Source organism: Nanorana parkeri, unplaced genomic scaffold (genome assembly GCF_000935625.1).
Source record: "Nanorana parkeri isolate BGI_ZX_2015 unplaced genomic scaffold, ASM93562v1 scaffold134, whole genome shotgun sequence".
In the NCBI taxonomy this organism is placed as follows: domain Eukaryota; kingdom Metazoa; phylum Chordata; class Amphibia; order Anura; family Dicroglossidae; genus Nanorana; species Nanorana parkeri.
This window is the reverse complement of record NW_017306402.1, coordinates 1,323,731-1,330,458: the sequence shown is the minus strand read 5'-3', so window position 1 is coordinate 1,330,458 and position 6,728 is coordinate 1,323,731. Positions and strand designations below refer to the sequence as shown.

General features: G+C 41.1%; 1 protein-coding gene across 1 annotated transcript in view; it reads right to left on the bottom strand.

Moving 5' to 3' along the window:
* Positions 1-6,728, bottom strand: part of LOC108784960 (ras-related protein Rab-5B-like) — a 33,140-nt gene that overhangs the window by 6,935 nt on the left and 19,477 nt on the right. The gene's annotated exons all lie outside the window — the stretch shown is intronic.

Genomic DNA, 6,728 nt, shown 5'->3' with positions numbered 1-6,728 from the left:
ATTGATCAGTGAGTGTTTGTAGATAATTGAGGACATTGTATGTGTACTGTATCCCCAATTATGAATGAATGGAAGTGATCTACATCACCTTCTGTTCATTCATAGTTGTAGTTATAGTAAACAATGTCCTCATGTTATCAATGAACAGGGACACTCAGTATAGAGGATTCCTGTTCATTGATAACAGGGGATGCAGAAAAAAAAAAGATTGAGGACTTTTTGTTCTCAACCTCTTTTTCTATTTTAAAAGGGAAATATCAGGGGTCTGTTTAGACCCCCAATATTTGCCCGAAGCCCTTAAAAGTATTAAATAAAAATATTTAAATCTTCGATCATCGATTTTAATCGACTTAATCGATTAACTGTTGCAGCTCTACTAGAATGTTAACCAAAAGTACAATAGCACATGTATTTGCACATCCTGGAAGCTTGACTGGGCCTCCAGATTGCATATGCTTGCTCTATGCTAACCATTATTAAATTGCAGCAAGAAAAATTAGGAGGTTTCTTGCAAAGTCAGTTTTAATAAAACAAACACAATTTACAGCATTTAAAGCAGAATTCATCCATGGTGGGGACAGTCAGCATTTGCCATAACGTGAAAGCATGCACAGCATACTTGCACATTATGACACTTACGGATCTCTGGGTGTTCTTTCCTCCAGCAATGTGAGATCTGAGCTCCCCACATCCACTCCGTCCCCACCCGTGCCATTTTAGAAGAATGGTTTTTAGTGGATGTACTGCATGAGAGGTTTTGGTAAGATTGTGTGCAGTTACAAAGAAATAACAGGGCCTCCAGGTTGGATATATGCTATGCATGCAAAACCTTACTGACATTGCTAGTCATGTCAAATGGAGGGCTTACACTCAATTTATTACCTTCCCTGGGGCATGGCGAATGGGTCCTTACTGGTCAAATGACCCCATTGTTCTACACATATGTCAAGAAGACATGGACAACTTTTGGGGAGGAGATTTCTGAAAAGAATGAGGTAGGAGGCGTTTAGGGCAATGATGAGAGGCTCTTATATGCCTGGTGTGTGCAAACTTAGCAATGCTAGTTGAGAAAAAAATGGAGCCAGCTGGGCCAGGCAGTACTAGAAGCTGAAAACACTTATAAAGTAACCCTCACCCAACAATTGTCGTGCATAGAATTAATCACAAATTTAATTATTAAGCTGATGGAAAATACCCAAAAGAAGCTTATTTATCAGGTTTAAAGTAAACCATTAGTAAAAATTAGGGATGCACCGATACCAGTTTTCCGCTATCGAGTACCAGTATTTTTTTTCGCCGATACTGAATACCGATCGATACCGGAAGTCCCATTAAGGAAGCCAGGCGGCATGTAGACTCGTTGCCCGGCTTCCCGATTAGCCGGGAAGCAGTCTCCATACTCTCTCGTCACCAGGTGACAAGGAAGCATGGAGTCGTCTTTCTGGCAAATCGGGAAACCGGGGAAGGGGGTGCGAGTCATTACCTATCCCCTGGCTTTCACGATTGTCTGAAAAGCCAGCTCCATGCTCCCTGCTGACGAGAATGCAGCAGGCTTTTCGGCCAATCAGGAAGTCGGGCAGTGTGCAATGACTCATTGCCCCAGCTTCCTGATACCGGAAGTTCTGGTATCAGGATAGGCATTGGGAGCATTTGGGTGAGTAGAAAATACTTGGTATATGCACTGGTACCAATACTAGTAGAAGCAAGACGCATGTTAAAATTCTGGCCAAAATGCTGTCTAGAAGACTGAATTCTGTGTTTTCAGCTCTTATTTAATTGACTAAACTGTTTTTATCTATTTTATTTATGGGCAGGTCCACAAATATAAATGTAGGCTTTTCACTAATCTTCAATTCCCATGCCTCTACCCCCACTCAAGCTATATTGGCTTTGGATACCCACAAAGCCTTTGACTCGATGGAATGGCCTTGCTTGATTAGTATATAGAGGAAATTCAGCTTTGGAGATACCTTTATATACTGGATACAAATATTTTATACACAAACCTCAGCTTGTATCAGAATTAATAGTAAAGTTCCAGATTCCTTTCCTATTCAGAGAAAAACTAGGCAAGGCTGTTCTCTCTTCTACTTCCTTTTGCCTTGGTGATAGAACTCTTGGCAGAATTATAAAGCGTACTCCACTAATAAAAGGGAGAGCAGATAGATACATTGTAAGAGCATGTTATTATATACAGATCATATGCTGTTCTATTTGAAAGATCCACGACATGCGATTGGCAAAATATCAATAGTCCTGCAAATTGGTGTCTAATTGGAGGCTACTCCGGTTTTAAAGTTAATTGGGGCAAGTCTAATTTATTTCTGCAGAAATGTTTATATATTTTTTCCAATGCCCCTGGTATATATCACCAAAAAGGTATTTCACGAAATTAATTTGTTGCTCTCCTCCTTTATTTGGTGCCCAAATCCCTTTAGCGTTTCCTTATCCACTTTGTATCTTCTAACTACTCAGGGAGCCGAACATTACCAGATCTTCAGAGATATTTGTATGTCTCTTAGTCTATATACACTGGGGGTTATTTCCTCAAATAGGTAAGACAGCTACAGTTGCGGAGGCTGCAGCAGTGTCATCATACAAAACAATAAATCTTATTCATAGACGCACTCTCCACACTAGGTACCGCTATTCTGTGCATGCGATTAAAGATTTATATACAATGCCTTTATGTGACTTCAGGTTCCAACCAATATATCTCCCCCAATCATTTCATTTGGTACCATCCAGAATTTCCACTTTTTCAATTTATTCCTAATGCTTTACATTGGGCTCAGGTAGGGTTGAAATATGTGTATTATCTTTACTCTCAATGATTGTTAAATATTTTCTCCTGTTGAAACAAGAATAGGGAGTCCCTAACATCAAGCATTTTAAGTACTTCCAGCTAAAGCTGGCCATACACCAGTAAATCTTTGTTTGAAAAAAAATTAGTTTTCTGAATATTCGTTTGATTTTCTAATAGTTTATAGGGTCAAATAGATAATTAATTTTGGCTGTAGTGATGAAAAAAATAGGAGCAGCATGGTAAATACAGTATATCTTGAACAAATTACATTCTAACAAGTACCGTATATACTCGAGTATAAGCCGTCCCGAATATAAGCCGAGGTACCTAATTTTACCAAAAAAAAAACTGGGAAAAAGTATATAAGCCGAGGGTGGGAAATGAGGCAGCTACTGGTAGATAGATACCAATAAAATTACATTAATATTTATTTAAAAGAAAAATAACCTAGCTCTGTAAGTGGAAAAGGGGGTACAGGGCTACATATCATGTACTATGGATCATTTAACCCATTCATATTAGCAGAGGATAATTGTAAATCTATTGTTCAGTGCACTCTATATGTAGTATATAGTACATGTACATATAGAGTGCCTGCAACAATACATTTACAATGATCCTCTGCTAACATGAATGGGTTAAATGATCCATAGTACAGGGCTACATACAGATCATTTAATACATTCATGTTAGTATCATTGTAAATGTATTGTCTGCCCTGTATTAGCAGTATATACTCCATATAGAGTATATACTGCTAATACAGGGCAGACAATACATAATTGGTTACTGTAATAAATCCCCCCAAATCTCCCCTCACTTACTGTGATTCACTGTGCCGGAGCAGGGACGAGTCAGCGGCGCGCTGGTCCAGTGGGAGGAGCTCCAGGTGGGGTCCTAATTTAGCTGGCTTAGAGGTGCCTGCCCGATAATTACAACCCCACCTGGAGCTCCTTTCGTCTGACCAGCGCGCCGCTGACACATCCCTGCTCCCCTGCTGTACTGGCGCTGCGGGATTTTTTTTCTTTTCTTCTTACTTACCTCGCCGAGCGTCGCGTCACTGCTGCTCCGGTGGGCGGCGCTCCGAGCGGGGTCATCTGGCAGTCTCCGGCCACCTAAATTAGGACCCGGAGACTGCCAGATGACCCCGCTCGGAGCGCCGCACACCGGAGCAGCAGTGACGCGACGCTCGGCGAGGTAAGTAAGAAGACGCGCTGGCGCTGACTCGAGTATAGGCCGAGGGGGGCACTTTTCAGCCAAAAAAATGGGCTGAAAATCTCGGCTTATACTCGAGTATATACGGTAATGTGGTTTTTGTTCCAGAAACTCCATTAATCCCCAAAACAAAATTTCAAATGGCATTTGGCAATTCTCTGTTGGCATTATCGAAAGTTCCGACAAAATTTTTCATACGAAGGTTTGTACAAAAAAATCTCCCAATGTATACCCAGCTTTAGGCAGGCGGCTGAGACCTAGCTAAAACTATTGCCGAAACGCAATATTGGATGCCCGTTATCTTCAGGCCCGTAGACAGTACTGCATTAAAAATCAGGCATGATTCTGTGATGGACATCACTGCATGGGCTCAGGAATAATTCCAAAAATCACTGTCTGTGGACACAGCTTGCCATGCCATCCAAAAATGAAAGTTAAAGCTCTATCATACAAAGAAGCCATATCTGAACATAATCCAGAAAATCCACCATCTTCTCGGTGCCAAAGCTCATTCAAAATGGTCATCTGTTCTGTGGTCAGACAAATTGAAATTTGACATTCTCTTTGGCAACCATGGGCACTGCGTTCCCCAGACTAAAAAGGAGAGTGACCCTCCGACTTCTCAGCGCTCAGTTCAAAAGCTTACGTCTCTGATGGTATGGGGGTGCATTAATGCCTATGGATTGGGCATCTTACACATCTGGAAAGGCGCCATCAATGCTGAATGATATATCCAGGTTTTAGAGCAGCATTTGCTCCCATCCAATGTCTTTTTCAAGGAAGGCCTTGCACGTTTCAACAGGACAATGCTAAACCGCATACTGCATATAACAAGAGCATGGCTTTGTAATAGAAGAGTCTGGGTGCTTAACTGGCCTGCCTGCAGTCCAGAACTTTCTCCAATTCAAAATATTTGGCGCATCTTGAAAACGAAAAATACGACAAAGACGACCCAGGACTGTTCAGCAGTTAGAATCCTATATCAGGCAAGAATGGGACAACATTCCTCTCCCAAAACTCCAGCAACTGGCCTCCTCATTTCCAAGACATTTACACCGTGGTAAAATGGCCCTGTTCCAACTTTTTTGAGATGTGTTGCTGCCATCAATTTCAAAATTCCCTTATTTTTTTCTTAAAAATGGTACATTCTCTCAGTTAAAACATTTGATGATGTTTCCTATTTTCTATTGTGAATACAAAATTTTATGTTATGAGATTTGCAAATCATTGCATTTTGTTTTTATGTAGATTTTACACAGCATTCTAACCTTTTGGGAATTAGGGTTGTACCTCTACTTGTCTTTTTCATATGGGCAAAAGAGACACTTCTACTTGCCACAAATGTCAACAAGCAGATAGGGCTATGTTACATATTGTATAGGTCTGTGAAAAAATTAAATCCTTCCGGTCACAGATTATAGATTTTATTTGACAGAACTTTTCTGTTCCCAGTGTAGGTAGCCCAGAATTATGTTTTCTTGGTATTTTAGTGATTTGGATCTTGGCATGTACAGAAAAATTCCTACGTGTACTTTTATTCTATGCTAGGAAAATGGTGTTGATACTAAAAACACTAAATATCCACTGATCCCTTAAAGGAGAACTATGGGGTCAGTGTTTTTCCCCATAGTTCTCCTTGGGGTAACGGGAGGACACAAACTAGCGTCCTCCCTTTACCCTAAGCTCAGTATACCGCGAGCTACAGCTCGCGGTATACTGAGACGCCGCACCTGGAGCGGATCCCGACTTAGATGACGGGATCCGCCCAGCTGCGTGAGTGACAGCTGGCTCTGCCTATCTAGAGGCAGAGCCAGCTGTACCCGCCCCCTCCCCCGTCCGTTCCGCCAGTCAGCGCTGGCAGATCGGAGCGGGGAGAGGGGAATCCAGCCCCTCCCCCTGTCACGGCATAGAGCCGTGACAGGATCGAGAGGTGAGGGAACCCGGTATGTGTTCTCTCACCTCCCGATCTACTGAGCCGACCTGTGACAGTCTCATTGTCACAGGTCGGCTAGAACTATGAGGTGAGTGGAAATCACTCATGTCATAGTTCTCCTTTAAATACCTATGCCTGGAAATGATTCATGGACCAGGTCCTACCCCTATGTATGATAACCTTGGAGGCCCGAGGCTGCCCCACAAAGTTCGATAAAATTTGGGGAGAATGGATTAGTTGTGTTGACTCGTGAAAACTCTTGCCTCTTAAAACCATTTTAGCATAAACATCCGATCATATATTTGCACCTTGTACCCCATCTTTGTATCATACTGCAGAAAGAAACACAAGACTCAAATAGAGAAACTTGTCTTTATTGGACATTATATCCCGATACACTTAATGTTATATCACCAAACAACGGGTTTTGTTCCGGGTTTTTCTTTGTCTTTGCTGGTTCCAAAGTTCATGTTGTACTATTTATATCTCTGAAAAAAAGACTATCTTCTATTCTATTTCAACATCAATACATGTGTGTTTCTATCTCAGTTTAGGGCCAAGTTTATTTCTGTGTAACATGTATTGCTATATTAGACCATCTTCAATAAACTTATATGTAATAAATAAATATAACAACTGCTTTGATAGGTTGCAAGTAAACATCTAACATCAGGTGGTTAAAACTGGAAAGGAGCAATTAGTAGGAAGACCTCTGTCTATTATACAGTTCACACAGAGATTGTACTAATATATTGTACTAATATTATATATATA